At 33.1% G+C, this 24,216-nt stretch overlaps 1 protein-coding gene across 1 annotated transcript in view; it reads right to left on the bottom strand.

Annotated features, from left to right (window-relative positions):
• LOC126880901 (inactive dipeptidyl peptidase 10-like) overlaps positions 1 to 24,216 on the bottom strand; it is a 378,845-nt gene that overhangs the window by 55,159 nt on the left and 299,470 nt on the right. The window lies entirely within an intron of this gene.

Genomic DNA, 24,216 nt, shown 5'->3' with positions numbered 1-24,216 from the left:
ACGCTGGGGTTTGTTTTGGTTGGATCGGAGAGAGCAGCATATGTGCCTCCTGATGAGAGACTAATAAGTTTCGAAACCGGTAGAGGTGCTTGCTGCACTCTCTGATTGGACTAGAATATGGTTCGGCTGTATTTTCGTTTTGCAACGAAATTGAAAACGGTTATTCATTTTTGACTTGCTTATACATTGGACGCACTGTCCGTCAACGTGTTAAACGATCCAACATGATATTATTGTATGGTAATACGAAAAATGGACTATCGCCTTCGAATTTTATTGTAAATTGTGTTAAATAAAACAATAAATTAACTATAAAACTAACTTTAATATAAAAATAAATACATATTTCGCTATGTCACGCCAAAAATCAAGAACTACTAAACCGATTTCACTTATCTTTTTTTTAAAGTAGTCTAAGAACAGAAGGTTCTTATATAGCCCAATAAATGACCGTTTTGGAGTGTAATTTCCAGGGCAACTCCGAATTGCATGAAAATTTGGATTTAGGTTCTACTTACCCTCCACTTCAAAGTTGAATTTGTGCCGTTGGTTGCTTTTACTTAGAGGGTGACATTTAACCCTTCTCGGGGGGTCACAAACGGGTGTTTAAAATGAGGCCGGAAATGGATAAATTGATTTATTTTAAGCACCTTTTTTTTCTAAAGTTTTGTACGTAAGTCAATACTTTTTGAATTATTCGCGATTTAAAATGTTGATTTTTCGACAAAATTTTTTTCTGTTTTTCCCAAATAACTGAAAAAGTAAATATTTATCGAAAAAAATATTTTTAGCCAAAGTGTAGCCTATAAAAAACGAAAAAAATATGTACCAGTAAAGTCTACAAATTGAGTAGAAACAAAGTTGTAGCTCATGAAAAATACGTTCTTATTCGTCTAATTCCAAATCGAATAATTCAACGCGAAATCACCGAAGAAAGAAGCGTTTTTCGGGAAAACCTTATTAACATTTTTAAAGTATCGGAAAAAAGCTTATTACTTGTTTTTTACAAAAGTTTACGGAATCAAAAATAAACGAGTTACACTGAAAAAAAAGTTGGCCCCTTTTTTTGGTAAAAAAAAAATCGTGAAAACCTCCCTCTATTTAGTACCTTAAATGAAATTAATCGTTTGGCTTTACCATCTATTTTAACTGAACGTGTATTGTTTATATGGTCTGTAAGTTTGATTGGTTTGAAGTGCTTATTTTTGAAAACATTTGGTTTTATAGTAAAAAAATATTTTCTAAAAATTTTTGAAAAATTTCATTTTGTCAAAATAACTTAAAAAGTATTAGTGATAAAAAAAAACTTAAAGAGTAAAACAATGTGGGTTTTGCTATTATAAATATGCTAGCTTATTTTGTTTCTCCGTAAGACAAAAATTGGTTAATATATGGCTGTTCAAAATTTGCATACACTCATGATTAGTGACCCGCTCAAGCTTTCTCAATTATAACCCTTTCAAAAATAAACACTTTAAACTGGTGAGACTGACAGATCATATAAAAAATAAATAGGTAAGTAAATTGTTTGTAAAGCGGTAGCGATTAATTTCATTTGGGGAGCTAAATACGGCGAGATTTTCATGATTTTTTACAAAAAAAGAGGGTCAACTTTATTTTGAGCGTAACTCGCTTATTTTTAATGTTAAAACTTTTGTTAACAATTAAAACAAAGCTTTTTATAAACACTTTAAAAAAGTTTAAATTGGTTTTTCCCGAAAAGTGCTTAATTTTTCGGTGATTTCACCTTGAAATATTCGATTTGGAATTAGACGAATAAGGACGTATATTTCATGAGCTACAACTTTGTTTTTATTTAATTGATAGACTTTACTGATACACCATTTTTTTAGGTTTTTTATAAGCTACACTTTAGCTAGGGATATTTTTTTCGATAAAATATTTACTTTTTGAGTTATTTGCGAAAAACCGTCTGAAAACGTAGTTTCTTTGTCGAAAAATCAACATTTTCAATGGCAAATAACTCGAAAAGTATTGACTTACGTAAAAAACTCTATAGAACAAAACTTGCTTAAAATCAGTCAATTTATGCATTTCAGGTCTTATCTTGAACGTATGTTTTTTCACCCCCGCGAAGGGGTGACTGTCACCCCCCAAGTAAAAGCAACCAACGGCACAATTTCAACTTTGAAGTGGAGGGTAAGTAGAACCTAAATCCAAATTTTCATGCAATTCGGAGTTGCCCCAGAAAATTACACGGTATCGTCGAATTTCCCGTTCATTTACTGGGCTAATAGGAAGAAAATTTAAGGATATTGCACAGAACATTAAAAAAATGAGAAAACTTTAAGTACGAATATTTAAATTTCGCGCGTATGATTTGGCGTTTGACATTCCTCTAATTCAACAATTCAAAAGTCTTACGTCCATTGCGATGACAGAGTGTGTCCACTATCACGCAGTGAGCCGGGTTCAGTTACCCGCCGGGGAGAAACATATGATAAAATTTTAAGGAAAATAGTAAAAGCAACAATTTTATTTTCCCTTCCAAATAGTTATATATTTTACTCCCTTGGGATTGTCGCCACTAAAACAGTTGCTATTTTCACTTCTATTTACTTGTCCGGTTTTAGAGTGAGTTCGACTTGTTAAGATAAATAAATTTTATATCAGTCAATATTTTTGCTAACAACCACAATACACCACAACAGTATGAAATCTATAATAAAAAATATATTTATTTATTTACACACTGTGGCACAATAGCTATTTTTATAACAAAGGAGGAAAGTGCTACTTTTCCTCCCGAGAATGAAGTTTACTGCCCGTCGCGTAGCGGAGGGCAGTAATCATTCAAGGGAGGAAAAGGCACTTTACTCCCATGTTATACATATGGTTTTTCCACCTTCCTCAATTGAATCGCAAGTCCTTTTCTATTTTTACTTAATTTATTTATGTAACTAACAAAATTTATTAAATCTAAAACTAACAAGTAGGTACAATATAACTGTCAACTGTCAAATATAAGTCAAATTATTAATGTAAACATTGTTAAATCAAAATAAAAATTCAGTGTTTTTTACCATTCTGCAAAATACAGGGTGTTTTATAAATAAACGTTAAAATGTATAGATACGTTCTCAACCTTTTTTACTCAGCGACGCACTAACGTACTCCTTACAGATTCGCGACACCCTTATATGTACAAATTTTTGCTAGTGGTAGGTAAGTACAGATGAATATATTAAGCATATTATTTTTTATTTCGTAAGAACATAACAAGCAAAAAACAAAACAGAAAGAATACATAAAATTAGTGTGAAATTTGACCCTGATGACTTTTGAAAAGTATATCTATCCGAGGACAAATTGTAGACAGACACACTCTCAGCTCGCTGTCCATATCAAGAAGTCGAGACCGGTAGCTAGATTTTATATTTTTCATTGCAGAAAATGCAGACTCACATAAGTACGAGGTCGAAAACGGCAGTAAAAGGGATACTGCTTTCTTTGCTAATTCTGGATATTCATTCGTAACAGAAATCCAGAAAACATCCGGAGCTACTTCTCTAAATTTTGATTTTAAAACTGTGTCAGAATATACTTCAATAAGTTGTTCCTTTTCAGAACAGGTTAATTCTGCCTTGCTTAAGTTGTTCTCGTCAAGTGCAATCAACCATTCACAGTTAGCACTCAAGACAGAGGGAAAGTATTTAGTTATCCCTTCTTGCAACTTACATAAGTGATCTTTCATGCTCTCCTTTAGTATAGTCTGTTCTTCACGTCATGACCTACTTATTCCCAAAGTTTGGTTCATTATCTCGATCACGAACGTCACAAAAAATCCCTTATAATTTATATATTTACCCTTGCCCCACCACTTTTTCGGCCACGCAGCGTTTTACCCCTGGAGATTTTACTTAGTTACGTTATGACGTACTTATTTCCAAACTTTGGTGCACTATCTCAATCATGAGCATCACAAAAGAAAGTAATAAAAACGGCGATTTTGACCCCTTATAACTACCCTCGTCTACCACTCTGGTTTCCGACTCTGAGTATTTTACTTAGTTATATCATGGTCTACTTATTCCTAAATTTTGGTGCACTATCTCGATCACGAACGTCGCAAAACATTCCTTATAATTTTTATATTTACCCTTGCCCCGACCACTTTGTCGGCCACGCAGCGTGCCACCCCTGGAGATTTTACTTAGTTACGTTATGACCTACTTATTCCCAAATTTTGGTGAACTATCTCGATGATGAGCGTCACAAAAAAAAAATAATAAAAACCGCGAATTTGACCCCTTAAAACTACCCTCGTCCCCCACTCTGGTTATCGGTCGTTGGGGAAAGTCATGTAAATAAATAATTCAATATATCTCCTTATAATTTTTCCATATTACTTATCACGCACAAAATCCGCTTCTATCTCTCCGACTACATCCTTTTATTGCAGATTTGGATTCTTCATGAAAAATAAGCAATATTTATGGAAAGTTTTTGTCGAATTATTAATACATAAATGGCGCTATAGTTGAAAAAAATCAATATCTCCAAACAATTAAATTTTGAACTTGAACTGGGTCCAATTCCTTCCATGTTGTCTGAAGCGCCGCAGTAAGCTCAGACAAGTTGTTTGAGCGGGATAACTCAACTTGATTTCGTTTTCTCAATACAATCCATAGATGTTTGATTGGATTAAAGTTGGGAATAAAATCTGACCAATTCATACGGAAAATCCAGATGTTTCTAAGTATTCGACTTAGTACGACTTTAGCACTATATGGAGGTACGTTATCGCCTATAAAAATAAAATTAGGTCCTATGAATATCAGAAAAGGTACCTACCACATGCTTATGTAAAATAGTTGTTATCTATTTTGTTCCTGTCATAAAACCTACATCCACAAGAACTAAGTCAGTATGGGCAACCGAACTTATACCAGCCCAAACCCTAACAAAGCTTCGTCGATAGAATATATAATATATATTATATTATGCCGACAGAATATATTATACTCTGTCGGCAATATTGTATTGGGAAAATCATTCTCTACGTCTTGTTGCTCCCTTACGGCTTGATGCTGACGTTCTAGTGTAGTTGCCGTTTTGACTAAAACCTGAATGGCTATGTGAACAGCACAACGAATTACACTTTGCACCTGGGCGTCATAATATTATACTAAATTTACAACCATGATGCAGTAGAAATAAACAAACCAAGACACGTTAAATGCTACTAGGAGCACTCCAGAATCGTAATTTACAATGTCTATACATTGAAAAATTACGATTTGGGAGTGCTCCTAGTAGCATTTAACGTGCCTTGGTTTGTTTATTTCTATCAAAACTGCATCTGCGTGACCATCTTGCAGTAAAGCCACGGCTCTTAGCCAGTTAATGTCATTTTATTACATATAAAATTCCGAACTCAAAAAGTTTTAGTATCAAAATGGTCTATTTGTTACAATCAGTAGGTACTATAACAAATTAATTTTCCGCAAATCGCCATTCCTGTCAAAATTTCTTGAAGAAAAAGTCAGGACTTCCTTACTGTAAGGAAATGTCATTTCCTTACTGTAAGGAAATGATATTTCCGTACAGTTGTTAGTGTTAAATTTATAAACGTCAAGTTTGACAATTCAACCTCAATACGTTTCCATAGTAACCCAAGTAATTTTATTAGGAATTTCAAAGCACCATTTATTTGGGAATAAAATTATCGCGTTTTTTTTAAATCAATCCATATCTGTCGAATTTTAAACGATTTGCGGAAAAATAGTATGTTTACCTCTTAGGAAAAGCCACATTCCTGGACTCTGTGTTGCTAAGTCTCGGCTTGCGCCTCGACTTAGCAATCTTCACAGTCGTCCAGGAATGTTAAGCTTTTCCTACCCGGTAAACAATGTACTATTCTTGCCCTATTATTGAACTTTAATTTTTGACAATAACATAAATTCTCATTGTTTATTTAAAATTCCATACCTACTTACATTCAAATATACTGTATATAAACCAATAATTTTATTATTATTGTAATTATACGAGGGTTTGTAAATTTTTAAATTTTAAAACTCGAAATAAATGGAAAACATTTCATGGTAGTGTATACTGGGTGGTGAATCGTAAAACGGGCCATAGGAAACTCAATGTAAAATCCTAAACAGTTGAATTCCTGCTTCCCTAATTATTTGACATCAAAAGTCATGAGAACTTATTTGTAAAGGATTGAAATATGTATTAAAAACAAAAGTTATAATTGTTTTACGATTTAAACACATTCCAAAATTTTGAAAAATATAATGTATTTACCGCAGTAGGTATGTGTGGGCATGTTAGGCCACACATTACTATTTAACTGACAGAGTGCACACTATTGACTGAAGAAAATATCTTTATTATTAATACATTCTCCTTAACTGAGGGTATCTTATCAACTTTATTGTGTTTTAAACAATAAATGATAAAGGAAATAAAAAATTGACAGTTCAAATTGTTAATATAATAACTTCATTGTCACCAAATGCAACCTTATAGGTACACATTATTGCACTGTGTGTGGCATAACTTTGGCGTATTACTCTGAAAATTGTATTATATTTTTACAAAATTTTGAATAGTTATTGTTCGTAGAACAATTTTAACAGTTGTTTTCAATACAGATTTCAATCCTCTACAAATAGTTTCTTATGACTTTTGATGTAAAATAAATAGGGAAGTAGGAATTCAACAGTTTGGAATTTTACATTGAATTTCCTATGGCCCGTGTTCCAATTCACCACCCGGTATGTATGTAGGTATGTAAACTTTAATATTCCCTGTTATTCTCTTTTATAATATATCATACATATTTATTATATTATAAATTCCAACAGTAAGTAAAGTTAAAGTTTAGAGTTAACCAAGCGTATAATGCATAATTACCAACTAGAAATTGTATTACTTAGAAACTATGTATTTACTAATCATACTGCACTTTGAGAGTAACTTTGTGAGTACAGCATCCCATAGGAATGCATATGGTATGATGCCTTTTGTAAAAAGTTAGTTCAGAATAAAGGGCACATTGTGTAAGAAACTTTTAATAGGCAAATGATGCTAATGAAAAGTTTACTCTATCATATTTATATTATCTTACACAATAAGGACTTGGTTGAACGCCAAATGTTAACCTTAATTTGAGGTTTTTAAAATAAAAAATCTTGAAAAATTAAAACCACAAAATTTTGACTGCCATATTACATACAGGAAATATTTTCTGACACTTTCTTTTGCTATCTTTGCTTATTTTTGTGTATATTTACTCTTATTTCATCTCACTTTTTATTTTTTTAAAACTACATCAAATGTTACCCTCTTCTTTATGGAATTAACAATTCCTATTCCGTTCTTCTTCTTCTCTTTTTCTTCCATTTGTGTAAAAATGACTCTGACTGGTTTTCAATGTGCTTCCAGTAAGTTGTTGTTCCATTATTTCCGTGGTCTTCCCATTGATTGTCCTCTTGGGGAACTACGCTGGCTCTACTACACTATTTGTTTCATACCAGTCCACTTTTCTATTTCTTGCTCAGTCCTTTATGTTTCCCACCTTGCATTTCCGTCGTATATCTGTACTTCTAGCGCTGTCCCATATGATTTTTCTAAGGCTTTTCATCTCTGTTATTTCTAGCAATCTTTTCTGTGGCAATTCGTACTTCTGCCGCGTCTGTTATTATTGGTAGGTCTGATGCCTGTTTTGTAATTCTGTCTTTCTTTTATTTTCCGGTATTTTTATTTATCCGTGTTGTTTCACTCAGGCAAGCTGCGCCTTTGTTTGCTCTATTCACTTGGTTTTTCACTTTTGTTTCGAGCTTTTGATGCTACAATAACGAGTCCAGTATGTAGCTTACAAGGTCTGGCTAATGAACTCCGGTCTGGCTTTCATTTGATATAATGACGTAAAAGTTATATTCGCGGTCGGACGGACAGACCGTCAAATTTATCAGCTTTAGTACCAACCTTGGATTATAAGCTTTCATTTGACACCTTATTTGTCGTTCTACATGGTATAGTGACGGAGGAGTTATATTCGCGGTCAGACGGACAGACGGACAGACAGCGTATGTCAAATTTCTCACCTTTAGTACCATCCTTGGATTATAAGCTTTCATTTGGCACCTCATTTGTCACTCTATCTGGTATAGTGACGGAGGAGTTATATTCGCGGTCGGACGGACAGGCGGACAGACAGCCTATGTCAAATTTCTCACCTTTAGTACCATCCTGGGACTATAAGTTTTCATTTGACACCTCATGTGTCATTCTACCTGGTATAGTGACGGAGGAGTTATATTCTCGGTCAGACGGACAGACTGACAGACAACGTAGGTCTAATTTCTCACCTTTAGTACCACCCTTGGATTATAGGCTTTCTTTTGACACCCCATTTGTCATTATACCTGGTATAATGACGGAGAAGTACACGTTCTTATAAAATTATTCTATTATCCTTGTAGGTACATTTAACATTGATTGACATTTTGAAAGAAATAAAGAAAACAGTATGGCAACACTGTGACGCACAAACATAAGATTCAGCTCTGGGTTACATATAATGCACTAATATCCAAGCTGTCCCTCCCCTTAAGCTAACGAAGGCAACTCCTCTTACTAAATCACATTAGTAGAATTTCAGCAAAAAGTAACCTAGAACAAATGTATCTTCCAATCTTTACAAAAATACTGAAAGGCTGGCAAGCAATAAAATTAAAGAACAAAATATTGCCTGAATAAAAAATACCTTGGACTGATCACAAAGTAAACAAATAAGTTCACATCTACAGAGCATGGCCAACTACTTAAGATTACACTGTAACCAAACTCAAAGAATGCCTAGGTCAAATTGGAACCATACTCATCTTACCAAGTAATAGAAAAGGTCTCATATAAAAAAGACACCATCAGCGGACTTCGAATAGGACATACTCTAAGCACAAACATATTTGTAACAGGGGTTACTCCGATGTGTAACACTTAATACTCAGTGAAACATCTAATTGTAGAGTGCCCATTAGACCAGAACGGAAGGATCTCGTGTGCCTTTAGTGACAACTACTTAAAAAATGTGCTGATTTTAAATTGAATATCTTCATTAGATTATGTCAAAGTAACCCAATTATAAGGAGTGTAACAAAAAGGCAAGTCATAAATTAAATCACATATTCTGGGACCAATAATGATTCGATTTAACCTAACTTACCTTAGTACAAATTGATGTGCACATAAAACATTACAGCCCTTTGAAGTTACAAAATCAAAACCGATTTTATCCAATATATCGAAAACTATTAGAGATATTTTATTGAAAATGGACATGTCGCATTCTTAAAGCATGAACATCTTAAAAAGAAATAACGGTGAAATTTGTGCACCCCATAAAAATTTACAGGGGTTTGGTTCCCTCAAACCCACCAAACTTTTGTGTATGTTCTAATTAAATTATTATTGAGATACCACTAGCTAAACACAATGTTTTTAAAACATTTTTCCTCTCAGTACTTTTTGATAAGACAGTTTTTATTGAGATATTTTGAACATTTGTAAAAAACGCCAAATATTTGTAAATGGTTATAGGTCTGGATCCCGCGTATGAAAAAAAAGTTGAAATATAGCAAGCTGAAAATTTGTTAATACATTAAGGGTGTCTAATCGGATAAACTTTGATATATGGGAACACTGGAACAGGGGCAGTTTTAATTGTGGAACAGGTTAAAAATTTGGAACGGTCACACCACGAAAACGGCACATTTATTTTGTCCGACAGAACAGACTTAAACTCTTCGAACAGAGATTAAACTCTCAAATGGGCGTTTTAATGAGTGGAACATGTAGAATATGTCAAATGACAGGAACTATGACAGGTGATAAATAGCAGTCTGATTTTTGCATGAGAGTTTAATCTCTGTTCGGAGAGTTTATGTCTGTTCTGTCGGACAAAATAAATGTGCCGTTTTCGTGGTGTGACCGTTCCAAATTTTTAACCTGTTCCTCAATTAAAACTGCCCCTGTTCCAGTGTTCCCATATATCAAAGTTTATCCGACTAGACACCCTTAAGCTATTAACAAATTTTCAGCTTGCTATTAATCAACTTTTTTTTCATACGCGGGATCCAGACCTATTAAGATTATAGAGACCTGGTAATAATATTAAAATCTATAATAATTTACATTTTTTAGGTATATTTTAAACATATTAAACAAGAGGCTGCACCTCGATAAAAACTGCCTTATCGAAAAAATAGTAACAGGCAAAAAAGTTTTAAAAACATTATTGTGTTTATTAATGGTATCACAATAATAATTTAATTGGAACATACACAAACATTTGGGTGGTTTAAAGGAACAAAACCCCCATAAAAATTTGTAGTAAACATATTAAAAAAGAAGCCGTGTCTCGATAAAAACAGGCTTTCTCGACAAAGTACTAAGAGGCAAAAAAGATTTAATAACGTGATGATTAACTAATGGTACCACAATAATAATATATCCACATGATAAAAATGCCACATGCCCATTTCCAATAAAAAATCTCCAATAGTTTTCGATATATTGGAAAAAATCGATTTTTTTCATGTGCACATTTGTGCTAAGGTAAGTTAAGTTCAATCGAACTATTTTTGGTCTCAGAATATGTGATTTAATTATTGATGACCTGCCTTTTGATACACTCTGTATACCAAATTATAAAGTACCTATTATGTAACAATTCGAATCTTACTGTCTAATAACCCTTAGCGATTGATGCCGGTATATTTTTATAAATAAAAAAAATGGTGCACTACTTCTTTTAGTAATTGCAATTACTTATTTATTGTGCATTTTTTAATTAAACACAAAATTAATCTTTATTCGTATGTCTCTATTGATTATCGGGTAATAGTAACACAATATCATATCTTATTTAACACAGTGAAAGAGAAAATTGCACGGTATGCACACAATGACTACCATATCAAGGTTAATAGATCCGTACCTACTAAGGTGAATACTTTCACTCAGTAAACTCAACCGGTAAACTGACAATTTGCATTCGATTTTCTTACTGTAAGTTCAAAAACTAATTTATCTGAATCTGAATCACGTAACATTATTTGTTTCGTAGGTTGTTAAAATCTATTTAAGTTTTAATTGTATTGTAATTTGTTAAACGGGATCATTTGTAAGTAACTACTAGATTAGTAGTTGTTATTTGTAAAATCAAACTTTATGTAACAGGTATACAGTGATAATTGCGCTAATACATAACCGACAGAATAACGCAAAATATGAAAAACGTATTAAGTTGTGAGATAAAAAGAAATGAACCCAGTGGAGGTGGGAAATTTAGCGATAAAAACCTACAAATTCAAATTTTATTTATTGTTTTCCATCTTTAGACGTATCAGAGATAAAGGCAACTGTAAAAGGGCAACCTCGATTCCCAATCAGAAAATAGATCGTTTGCAGGAGAAATGTGAACTGCAAGTAGGCTAAAAATAAAAAATAAGTTTGAAAGAAACATTTCCTCTCGATATCGATTAAAACAAAAATATTACACCTATTGAAGAAACTTTAATAGAATTAACAAAAAAAAATAATTAATATAAAATTTAACAAAAATCAAAATTGTAGGTATAAATAAGTATTATATTATTTGGCCAACCCTCTAAAAATATTGACAGTGAAGTATAGTGTCGCTATTGAAATTTTGTAGTAAACGATAAAATATTTAGATTTTTCCAATGATCCGCCTTTATAATACCTATAGAAATATTTACCGTGCAGTGTTCAGACAATGAAGATTGTAAGAAATAATAATAATATGAATGTTTTATTTTGAGTCAAATAATTGACTCCTTTGTCTGTACTACAAACGACAACGTCACTTTTCTTGTGTGAAAATGATTTCAGTTAAATTGGCTGAAACTTTGCAAAGAGGTAACTTTGGTAATGCAGAAAAGAAATCAATTGTTTCTGAGAAGCTACAACAGAGGTTCATATTGCCGGTTTTTACTCGGCAGCTTTTATAATTCATATTTGTAAAATATATAGGGTGCTACTAAATTCAAAGAATCAAAGGGGCGATTCTGCATGAAAAAACTACACTTTGCCATATAAATTTTTGTCCGCAAATGCTTCGTTTTCCGAGAAACGGGGTGTTGAAATTCTTCTTAAAAACCGCTTGAAACTGCTTGAGATATGCAAATTAAATTAAGTGTATCGTTAAAGGTAGTCATTGAGCATTTTTGCTATACAATTGAGGATTTTATATTCATCATTGGAGCGCATGCGGGTGAATGTCTTTGTTTTTTTTTAATAAAGTGATACGCTACTGAGATAATTCTAATTAAAAGTAATTATTCTTAGTTCAATTTGCGACAAAACAGTTTTTCTTCTTTTTTTATATCAAGCGTTGTTACTATTAAAAATAAAACATCATAACGCACATTTTTCATTTCCTTAAGAAGTTCGCGTTCCCAAGATACACTAACATTAAACCAGAACAATAATAGCTTAAGAGCCGTGAGAGGTGAAATTTGCTAATCATTTGAGGCACGATAAGACTTTATAACTTAAATAGTAGAACCTAAAAGAAACCGTATTAACATTATGCCGCCTTTTTTACTGGCACATGCACCGACAGTGGCGCATCAAACTTTCCACTTATGAACGGGATAAATAAATTAAAGAGTACCCTCCCTCACTCCCAGAACTCTATTTTTTTTTCATTTTTTAGATTTATATGTGATTAAAAAATAAGACTCAGAGTTTTTATTGATAATTTTAACCCACTACAGTCTTCCCCCCTTCCGTCAGCATCAAAAATTTCATTTTTAGTTTCTCTTTTTTTTTAAGTGGGATGCAATCAATTTTTAAATTTCCAAAAATTCACACTCGTACCTTTTACAAAACGTGTCTATTTTTATAGTTTTAAAAATTTTTTCGGAAAAAGCAAATAACTTTATTTGAAGATGGCTGCATGTTTAATTCTTTTGTATTTTATATATTTTTTCAGTCTATATTTCTAATTCTTTTCAGATTTTCCCCTAAGGTTCGCCACTTTCAAAAATCCGAATAACTGTTTTTTAGGGGGTCTTTGGAGATTTCCCCCATTTTATAGACTTAAAACTAAATCAAGTCAATGCTTTTTTATCCTTTAGAACATTCGAAAATGGGTGAAATGCGTTTAAACCCCCAAAACAGTTTTTCGGATTTGTGAAGGTGGCAAACCTTACGGAAAAATCTGATAAAAATTAGAAATTCAGATACCTAGAAACCCACCACCCCTTTCCCCTTTTCCGACCATCAAAAATTTTATTTTTCGTTTTTATTTTTTAGGTAAGATGCAATCAATTTTAAAATTTCAAAAATTCACACGCATAGTTGAGACTTTTTCAAAATATGTCTATTTTATAGACCCGTAGTTTGAGTGTAGATGACTTTAAAATTTTTTTTTCGGAAAGCAGCAAAAATAACTTTTTTTTAAGATGGCTGCAGGCCTCATTCTCTTGTATTTTGTATATTTTTTCAGACTATATCTCTAATTCTTTTCAGATTTTTCCGTAAGGTTCTTTATTTTCAAAAATTCGAAAAACTATTTTTTAGGGGGTTTTTGGTGTTTTCCCCTATTTTATAGACTTTAAACTAGATCAAGTCAATGTTTCTTTCATACACAATCTGTAAATTGAAAGCTGAGTCCTTTAGAACATTCTAAAATGGGTGAAACGCGTTTAAACCCCCAAAACCCCTTATTCGGATTTTTGAAGGTGGCGAACCTTACGGAAAAATCTGAAAAAAATTAGAAATACAGTAGAACCCCGATTGTCCGTGCTCCTTGGAATCGGACGGTGGCACGGATAATTGAAAAGCCGATAAGCCGATAATTCGAACATTTATTTCTTATATATAATACATATGTACGTATATACGTACATATGTACCTACCATAAAAAGATAACAGAAAAAATAAACCTTTCATTATGAGTCTTCCTCTCGGCGCCGGCGTATAGAGTTTCGTACGAGTGATGTACGGTGATGCTATTTTGATAAAACCTCAAAAATGTAATTTGAGTAATAGAAGATCATAGCACGGATAATCCGCAGCCCGAATAATCCGCACAAGAATAATCGGGGTTCTACTGTATAGTGTTTGATAAAATACACAAAAAACAAGAAGAATTATTCCTGTAGTCACCTCTAAAAAAAGCTCTACGCTTTTTTACAAAAAAAAAATAAAATTTTCTTTTGAGGTTCTTTACGCTCAAGCTACGGGTCTATAAAAATAGACATATTTTGAAAAAGCCACAATTATGCGTGTCAATTTTTGAAATTTTAAAATTGATATTGCATTTCACCTAAAAAAATAAAAACAAAAATGAAGTTTTTGATGGTGACCAATGGGGGAGGGGATGGTGGGTAAAAATTACGCTAAGTCCTATTTTTTATTTACATAGAATTATAAAAAATGAAAACAATTATTCTAGGTGTGAGGGAGGGTACCCTTTAATTTATTTATCCCATCCATAATTGAACATTTTGATGCGCCAGTGTCGACGCATGTGCCACTAAAAAGTGACGGCACAGTGTTCATACGTTTTTTTTAGGTTCTACTATTTAAGGGGATGGGTACGAAGTTTCTGCTCCATTGCTATTCAAATGGGATTCATTTTTTTTCGAATTCTGAGAAAACTAATAAGTATTTTTGAAAAATTTAAACGCAGAATGAGAGATTACGTTATTAGCGAGGGCCGAAAGTCCCTGAGATTTTCTATAATGTTTATTTTAATAACTTACAGGGGTGAAAAATTAAATGAAAATTTAGTGTGATTTTCAATTTCAAATATCCCATTCAAAATAAACTTTTTATTTATTCTAGGGTACTTTCGGCACTCGGTAATAATTTAGTCTTTCATTCTACGTTTAAATTTTTCAAAAATATTTATTGGTTTTTTCAGGATTCGAAAAAAATTAACAAAATGTCCGTGGTAATATTTTCCAAATCTATGTTTGTCATATAACGCACTCAGTCGAATAGAATATTGTCAGCATATTGTCAGTCAGACAGTGACAATTTTAAATATTTGATATGGTATCGGGAATATTTTGAGTTGTTGAGTAAATAATATTGACAGTGTATTTGATAAATAATTGATTTAAGACGTGAACTTAATAAAAAGTTATTTATTGTTTATTATTTATGGAAGATCCAAAGCAGAGAATACACCAGGATATATTCAGTGATTCAAGTATTTTGTTGTTGAAGATGTTCAAAATTGTAAGCTTTTCGTAGTAACAATATATTATTAAATAATCACTTTATCACGTTTCCTCTTTTTTCATTGATTGTTAGTTTTTTTTGTACAGTAGATAAATTATTACAATCAGTGAATACATAGTTAGTGAAACAATTATCATATTAATTAAGGCAATTAATTTTAAAACTAACAGTTATCCAAGAACATTCAAAATCCATCTTTACAGTTAATGATGACACTGTCAAATAAAGTTTACATATCCATACCAGTGAGAATTTTACTACACGTAATTTGCCGTGTAAAGATATAAAAAGTAGGTATAGCCGTAAAATATTTGCGAATTATGTACCGATGGCCTTAAGTTATAGACTCGTATGGTGCCTAAAATGATTAACAAATTTCACTTATCCCGGCTCTTAGTGTATTACAGAAAGTACCACTAATAAAATTTTAAATATGCGCAAAGTTACAAAAAAATGTTCAAAATGACCTCGCTGAAACTTCACACAAGATTCAACTCTCAGCCTTATTCATTGTCCTATTCATATAACGGAAAAGCAGATTTATGACAGACACTATCAGAAAATATTTAGAAAATATGAAAGTAAAAAATCCCAAAAGTAAACTTACGTGACTTACAATATTAATTATCCTAGCAATCTCCTTATTCCCAACCTACCTCAAAGATTATTGATTTATTGGTTGGACTGGGTTAGAAGTCGGGTATTATTAGGAACAAGGTTAATAGTTAATCAACTTAAGTTTTAATCCTTAAACTGCTGAAGTAATATTGTTCAAATGGATCGTCAGGCTTATATGAGACGATGCGCTTATCGCGGAACGCCAGAATGTCGCAACTTTAGCTGGTGGTGTTAGACACAAAAACTAATTAAATAATGTTGTTCTTTTTATTTAAAAGAACGAATTTTACAGATTAATAACTTGTATGTATGTTCTAATTATGTAATTTGAGCTTTTGACAAAAAAGAAAAATAATTACATTTTGAATGCTAATAAACCAAAAATATCAAATGGTAAGAATTGACGTTTAGATTTTTCTAAAATTATCCACAAAAATAATCAGATATACAATTTCCTAATAGATTTGTTAGGTTCGTAAATAAATATACTGCACTTTTTGAGCTCTAGCTCTCTCTAACTCTAGAGCTAGAAGCTCTAGCTAGAGTATATTATTTATTATTATAAGGACCGTTGACTCTTGTTAGAGTATAGGTCGCTCAAATACTATGAGCTCTTTTAATCTATTTCACGCGGTGGATTAGTCCGCAGTTTTCTTTAGGTCATCGTTCATAGGTTGTGATTTTTTTTCCTTCTCTACTATTTTCTTCCACTCACTCCGGTCCTGAATCTTTTCTCTCCAGTTTGCAATTTCCATCTTTGATATATCATCTAGCAGTTGATCTTCCCATCTTATTTTTGGTCTTCCTCTTGGTCTATTTATTACTGGACTCCAGTTTATTATCTTCCTGATCAGTTCTTCTACCCCTCTTCTTTGTGTGTGCCCAAACCATCTGAGTCTTTGTGCTTTAATGAATTTTACTATATCTTCCCTTTCAGTTATATTTATTATTTCATGGTTCATCAGCTTTCTATATTCCCCTGTTTCTGTCTTCACTGGGCCATGTATTCTTCTCAAAATTTTTCTCTCAATTTTTTTTTAACTTTTCTTCGTCTTTTTTCGTAAGGCATATTACTTCTGCTCCATAGGCTGTCACTGGTCTAATTGCTGCTGTATATATTTTTGATTTTGTTTTTTTTTTGCTCAAGTTTTTGTCCTTGAGTAGTCGGTAATATTTCCAATATACTCTATTACCTGCTTTAATTCTTTCGTTTATCTCTATACTTCTTCCGTTTTTGCCGTCCACCATCACCCCAGGTATTTGAAGCAATCTACTCTCTGGAATGTATTTTCACCTATCTTTATTTCTGTTATTCTGTTTACATTGTCTCTTGTGCTTATAAGGTATTTTGTTTTATTCTGACTGATTATTAACCCTCTTGTCTTTGCTTCTCTTACAAGGGTTAAAAGTGCCTCTTCTAGTCTTTTTTTATCTCGTGCTCCCAGTCCTAGGTCATCCGCATATCCTATGATCTGTGTTGAGCTTTGAATAATTGTCTTTTTCAGGCCTGTGTCCCTAATTACTCCTTCTAGAGCGATATTAAATAGTGTCGTTGACAGACTGTCTCCTTGTCTTACCCCAAGTTCTATTTTGTTGTCGTTTGTATCTCCCTCATTTGTTTTAACTTTTGCTGTTGAGTCTTTCATTGTCATTCTAGTTAGTCTTATTAATTTTGCCAGTATTTTCTTTTTTTTTCATTTCCTTTAATAATGGTTGTCTGTATATGCTCTCGAAGGCCTGTTGGAAGTCGATGAATAGTATGTGTAGTTCTATGTCATGTACATAGCTTTTTTTAATTGTTTGTGTTAGGACGTGTATTGCATCTATTGTTGATCTTCCTTTTCTAAAGCCCTGTTGGTATGGTCCTATAATTTTTTCTATGTATTGATTTAGTCGGTTTCTTATAATTGTGGTCAATATCTTATACGTTGTATTTAGTAGCATAATTGCTCTGTAGTTGCAGCACTTATTTGGATCTCCTTTCTTAAAGATTGGTGCGGTATGTCCATTTTTCCATTCTATGGGCATGCTTTCGTCCTTCCAAATTGTAACCATTAACTTGTGCATTCGCTTCGTGAGCTCCTCTCCTCCGTTGATGATCAGTTCGTTGTTGATTCCATCTGGCCCTGGCGTTTTGTTTACTTTTAGTTGTTTTAGTACCTCCATGAATTCCTGATAAGTAGGTGTACCTTCCTCTTCATCTCTGTTATCTCTTATATCCTCATCCTCTGAATCTGCCCTATTGTTGTTTTTGTATAAGTTCGTGAAATGTTTTTCCCAATCTTTTTTGTTTATTTTTGTGACAGTTTTTTTGGTGTTGTATTGTTGTTTTATGTATTCGGACAATTTCTTGTTGTCTTTATTATTCGATCCTAATTCTTGCATTTGTTCAGAGATCCATGTGTTCTTCTTTCTTCTATAGAGTTTTAGTGCTTCTCGTTTTTATTTTCTATATTGGTCCAGTTGATTCCGTTCGGCACTCTGTAGCCATTTGTTTCTTGCGAGGTGCTTCAGTTGACTTTTTTGGTGACATTCGTCATCAAACCATTCTTTCGATTCTTTGTTGTTTTGGAAACCTATTATTTGTTCTGCTGTCTCTATTATGCTGTTCTTAATGTTTTTCCATTCCTCTTCTATTTCTATGTTCTCGTACCTACCCAGTTTCTGTTCCAGTTGTTCTGTATATTGTTGCTTTTTATCTTGCGTTTTCAGTTTGGCTATATTCCATTTCCTCCTTTTTCTTTCCTTATCATTATTTGCTTTAATTATTTTCATCTTAACTTTTGCTATCAACAATATGTGATCGGTGTCCGCATTTGCCCCTCTATATGACCTTACATCTTGTACTATTTGTGTCCACTTTTTCGAAATTAGAATATGATCTATTTGGTTTCCATCCATTGTTCCTGGTATCATCCAGGTTATTTTGTGTTCTTTTTTATGTTCATGATGTTTATGCCTAGTACTAACTATATATGTGTTTGCTGCTGCTGCTAGGTTGCAGATTTTTCCTCCATTACCGTTCGTAGTGTCATAAATGGTTTCTTTGCCCGCTACATTACGATTATAGTCCTCCTTTCCGATATTTGCATTGAAGTCACCCAATATTATTAATATATCATTCCTCGGAATATTTTCACAGGTTTCTTCCAGGATGTCGTAGAATTCTGCTTTATCTTCTTGGCTTGCTTCTTCCGTGGGTGCATAGCAATTGACTGTCGAGATGTTGGCTTGTTTATTTTCTATTCTTATGTAAGATATCCTTCCATTAACTGCTTTGAATTGTATCACCTTTTCACTCATTTTTTTGTTCACCATAAATGCCGTACCATTAGTTCCCTGTTTGTTTTCTCCCGCATAGTATATGCTAAAGTTTTTCTTCTCAATTTTTCCTTCTTTCTTCCATCGTATTGCCTGTAGGGCTAGGATTTCTAGTTCGTATTTTTTCATTTCAAGGGCTATTTCTTGCATCTTACCTGCATTACCATGGTTCTAATATTCTAAGATCCCATTCTAATTGGTTTCGTTCTTTTCTTCTTATTGAAATTCTTTCTTTCTTTTGTGTCCGTTATTTTGTTTTCGTTAACCGTTTGCATTGCCGAGTCTGTTTCCAGTGGTACTATCTTTTGATTTTCATCAGCTAGTTTTTTGAGAACGTTTCTACTTTACCGTCTTTTCTCCATCTCCATTTTTCATTACCATCCACGGTTAATCCATTGTAGTAGTCCCTTTTAACATTTCTCCCCATGTCTCTTAATTCCTTACACTTTGCTCCTCTTTCCTTCTGAATATGTCTTTCTAAGACTGTCATATCTTGGCTTATGAAAATCTTCTCGTCTTTGATATGTCTCAATTTACTTTTCTTCTTCATCATCTTATTTTTTTCTTCTATACTTTCCATTTTCAATAGACAGGTTCTGTCACCCAGTTTAACTGCTTTCTCTATTTTTGTGTTCTCTTCCAAGTGCTGTTTGATGAAGTTTGTCATTTTTTCTTTTAGTGCAGCTTCATCATTCGTATCTATTTTTAGACCCGTTATTACTAGGTTATTTTGCTTCATTTCTTTTTCACACCGTTCTACCCTAATTTCCAAAATATTTAGCTTTTTCTTTGTTTCCTCGAGTTCTGTCTTTACCTTATTGTTTTCTTTCTTTAATTCTAGTATTTCATCTCTAAAAACCTTGTTCTCTTCCCTCGTTTGTCTAATTTCATTCAAAACTTCTTTCAGTAGGCTATTTGTTGTTTCTTGTTTTGTGTCCATTGTTTTCTCCATGTCTTCCGTTTTTCCCTTTGCGATTTGCAGCTTTTTTGTTGGGTTTGGGGGAGATACTGATTCTCTGTCTTTTCTCTTGCGATATTCGATCAGAGGCTCGTCCCTATCCAGCTCCAGCTTTATTAATTTTTTTTACCTATGTAATATAATATACCTAGTTTAAATTACGTACTATTTCTTAAATACAATACAGTTTTTATAGCTACTAGTTTACCAAATAACCGCGAAAAGAGTTAATTTCGGACTATCTCCTCAGAAAATTAACCCCTATCGGTTTTCAGTATGTTTTTATATTTTTTTGTATTATCTATTCTCTAATTTGTTTTTTTATATACACACACCGGCAAAATTAGCCGAACACGTTAAAAATGGGACATGTTTGATGTCTCGTATTTCATAAACCAGTGGTCCGATTTGAGTGATTCTTTTAGTATGTTATAGCCTTATTATTTAAGAATATCGGTGTAATAATATTGTTGCTAGATAGGTAAATGTCATTTTATACCGGGTGTAACAAGCATACTGTGTTTTTTTCTTAAAGTTCGGAACACCCTGTGGAATATTCCAGCATATATAAAATATTAAAATTAAAACTCGATTGTAGAATTATGCTTTCTTAACATTTTTTTTTGATTTATTTGCTTATGTTGGAAAATAAAAAAGTTATGTGCTTTAACAACTAACCATGTTTTTTATCAATAAATCCTCATAGTAGGGGAGAAAAGTATGCTAAATTTGCAATTACTCGAGAGTTCTTGGGACCTGGACTGGATTGTGAAGAGTGGGTGCTACAACCAAAAAAAGTTAAGTTAGGTTTTCCATAAAGTGTGGGACTCTCCATTTTTCAATTTAATTTTCCATTTCCACCAATTGTTTTTTCCGATTTTAGCGCCATTTATCCATAATAGGAAAAAATGTGGCGAATAAAAGTTGCTTATTTTTACGTCAAGGATCCAAATCTGCAATAAAAATTGGGGGCTCCTATTTAATATTTTAATGTAACCCCCCACCCCACCTCGGTGGGGGGTCGTGTTTGGTGCCATTCGGTAGATTTTTGAAAAATATTGATTAGGTGTATTTTGCAGTTTTACGATATGATGTTCATTTCGCAAAATATCGCAGGTTTCGTATTTATAATTTTTAATTTACCCCCCACCCCTCTCCGTGGGGTGTCACGAGCCCCCACGGAGGTGGGGTGGGGGATTTAATTTAAAATCTTAAATAGGAGCCCCCAATTTTTATTGCAGATTTGGATATTTTACGTAAAAATAAGCAACTTTTATTCGACATATTTTTTCGGATTATGGATAGATAGCGCTATAATCGGAGAAAAATGATTGTTTTCAAATGGAAAATTAAATTAAAAAATGAAAAGTCCCCCACTTTATGGAAAACTTAACTTAACCTTTTTATGATTTTAGCACATACTCTTCACAATCCAATAGGTCCCCATAACGCTCGAGTAACTGCAAATTTAGTATACTTTCCTCCCCTACTATGAGGATTTATTGACGAAAAACATGGATAGTTGTTAACGCACATAACTTTTTTATTATCTCACATAAGTAAATGACTCGAAAAGGAAAATGTTAAGCAAGCCTAAGTCTACAATCGAGTATTAATTCTAATATTTTACATATGCTAGAATATTCCACAGGGTGTTTCAAACTTTAAGAAAAAAACACAGTATGATTAGTACACCCGGTATAAAATGGTATTTACCTGTCTAGCAACAATATTATCACAACGATATTCTTAAATAATAGGGCTATAACATACTAAAAGAATCACTCAAATCGGACCACCGGTTTATGAAATACGAGACATCAAACATGTCCCATTTTTAACGTGTTCGGCTAATTTTGCCGGTGTGTGTATATATTTCTCATGTATTCTTACAAAAAATTCTAATAATGTTTGAAATTTTACTAACCGTTCCTTTGGAGCGTTGAATCCCACCTTTATATCTCCGCCAACACTTACAACGTAAAGGTAGAATGTTTTGACACAAAAGTACTAAGTTTTATTACTATTCACTAATTACTAATTATGTGTGATGTTTTTTGCCGAACAAAAACACTTAAAAATACATAGATCTTTCTTAGGACGGTAACAGCAACTCTTGCACTTTCATAAACGTCCCATTTTCGTAAAATTGATAATATTAATAATAAATCTCACGTTTTTGAACGGATTCAAATAAAATAAATAAATGTTTTCTCGGATAGCTTGTTAATAGGTTTGTTTATCACTTTTATCACTTTTCACTTTTTCACTTTTTCGTAGAACCGTTCGCTTCGGCTGCTAATTGACGACGAGAGTATATTATGTGCTCAATATTCCATAAGCCCTTTTAATCCATTTAACACAGTGCGTTAGTGTGTTTGTATATCTTTTAGGCTATTTTTTAAAGACTATTATATTTTTTGCTTTGTATTGTATCTTTTTTCATTCTCCCCGGTCCTGAAACTTATAGGCCAGAAAATAAAGCTGAAAAAATGGCAAAATCTCACAATTTTTTCGTCCACCGTCGATTTGTACAAAAATTTGGGAATAGACTCACTTCACCCTCCAGTTCATTTGCTATATTGAGCCGTTGTACGCTTTTGATTTTTTAAGGGTGAAATCTGTCCCTAATTGTAAAAAAACTATAAAATAACATTTTAAACTTTATTACGGTCAACATTTGGTTTTTATTAGTTAAATAATGATTGTTTTATTTCAACCCCTAAAACCACCCTTGTTGAAACTATATATAAAAAATTATTTATCCTAAAATATTGATTTCAACTTGCATCGCTTTGCATAAAAGTTGGGGACTAGGATCATTTCACCATGTACTTCATATTGTATATAATGGTTAAGGGCGTTGTTTATTTTTAGGGCTGTAAACTACCCCTTATTGTCACAAAATGGGGTGTAACGCTAGTTCGCGTCCGCAGGTAATACTGCACGTGCACCCTGGGTAAACTAAAGAACTAGCACAAGAGGCGCCAGACAATTTTTCCAGAGATCTCCTGGCAGCAGTATATCGCAGTTTTTTTAGAATAATTAAATATTGCACAGTCAATGAATGGACTTTCCAAGGAACAAATTACAAAAGAAATTGGACCCAATGCAAGAGTTTGCCAATTAAGTAATAGAAGGTATAAGTAGAGCAAAATGTCAAATATACAGACCATTAAAAGATAACGATGTTGATCTGGTCGCAATGAATGAAACACTGGTGCCAATAGCCACGTTGAAGTATAGATGGGCAGGACACATAGCCAGAATTACAGATGAGCGATGGACAAAGGGGTTATTGGAATGGAGGCCAAGAGAAGCAAGAGAAGCGTTGGCCGAGCGCCTACAAGATGGACTGACGACTTAAGAAAGCTAAATAAAAACTGGACGAGAGCGGCGCAGGATAGACAGGGTTGGAAAAGAGTGGAGGAGGCCAATGTTCAGCAGTGGACTTTTGAGGCTGGATGATGAATAGTCGTGGTTGCATTATTGTATATAACGTTTGCGATCAGTTTGGAATATCGATCAATTGAATAAAATATTTATTTAATATACAATAATGTTATAAAATTGAATGAGTGGCAGATAAATTCAAAAGAAATCTATTATAACTTGTGTATAAAATGAATAATATATTCAACAACGTACAAACTACAAGGCCATAAAACTACTAATCCCCGGTATACACTACAGCGATTTACCGTGCAGTGCGTTTGTGCAATTTATCGAACGTCCATTGAATGTCCATACATCTACAAAATTTGCATCAATCATCGGCTCTCTGCAGAAGTTCAGACTATTGTTATCCGCGATAGAAGACGACGATTTTTTTTTTGTGCAAAAAGAGAAAAAAATCACGGAGTGTTGTGAAAAGCTTAGCTTCTCTAAAAAAAGGTACTTTCGAACGACCTCAGCAACTGGAAAGCTGAGTAGACGGTAACGTTTTGATATTTATTAAATTGCCTATTGCCACTGGATACAACCACTAAGCTGTGTTGTGCTTACATGAAGCCGCTGACGTCGTCCGAAGGCACCCATTGTCATACTCTCACCTAAA

This window comes from Diabrotica virgifera, chromosome 2, assembly GCF_917563875.1.
Source record: "Diabrotica virgifera virgifera chromosome 2, PGI_DIABVI_V3a".
Lineage (NCBI taxonomy): Eukaryota > Metazoa > Arthropoda > Insecta > Coleoptera > Chrysomelidae > Diabrotica > Diabrotica virgifera.
The sequence above is the reverse complement of the archived record's forward strand: the minus strand, read 5'-3'. Positions and strand labels throughout refer to the sequence as shown.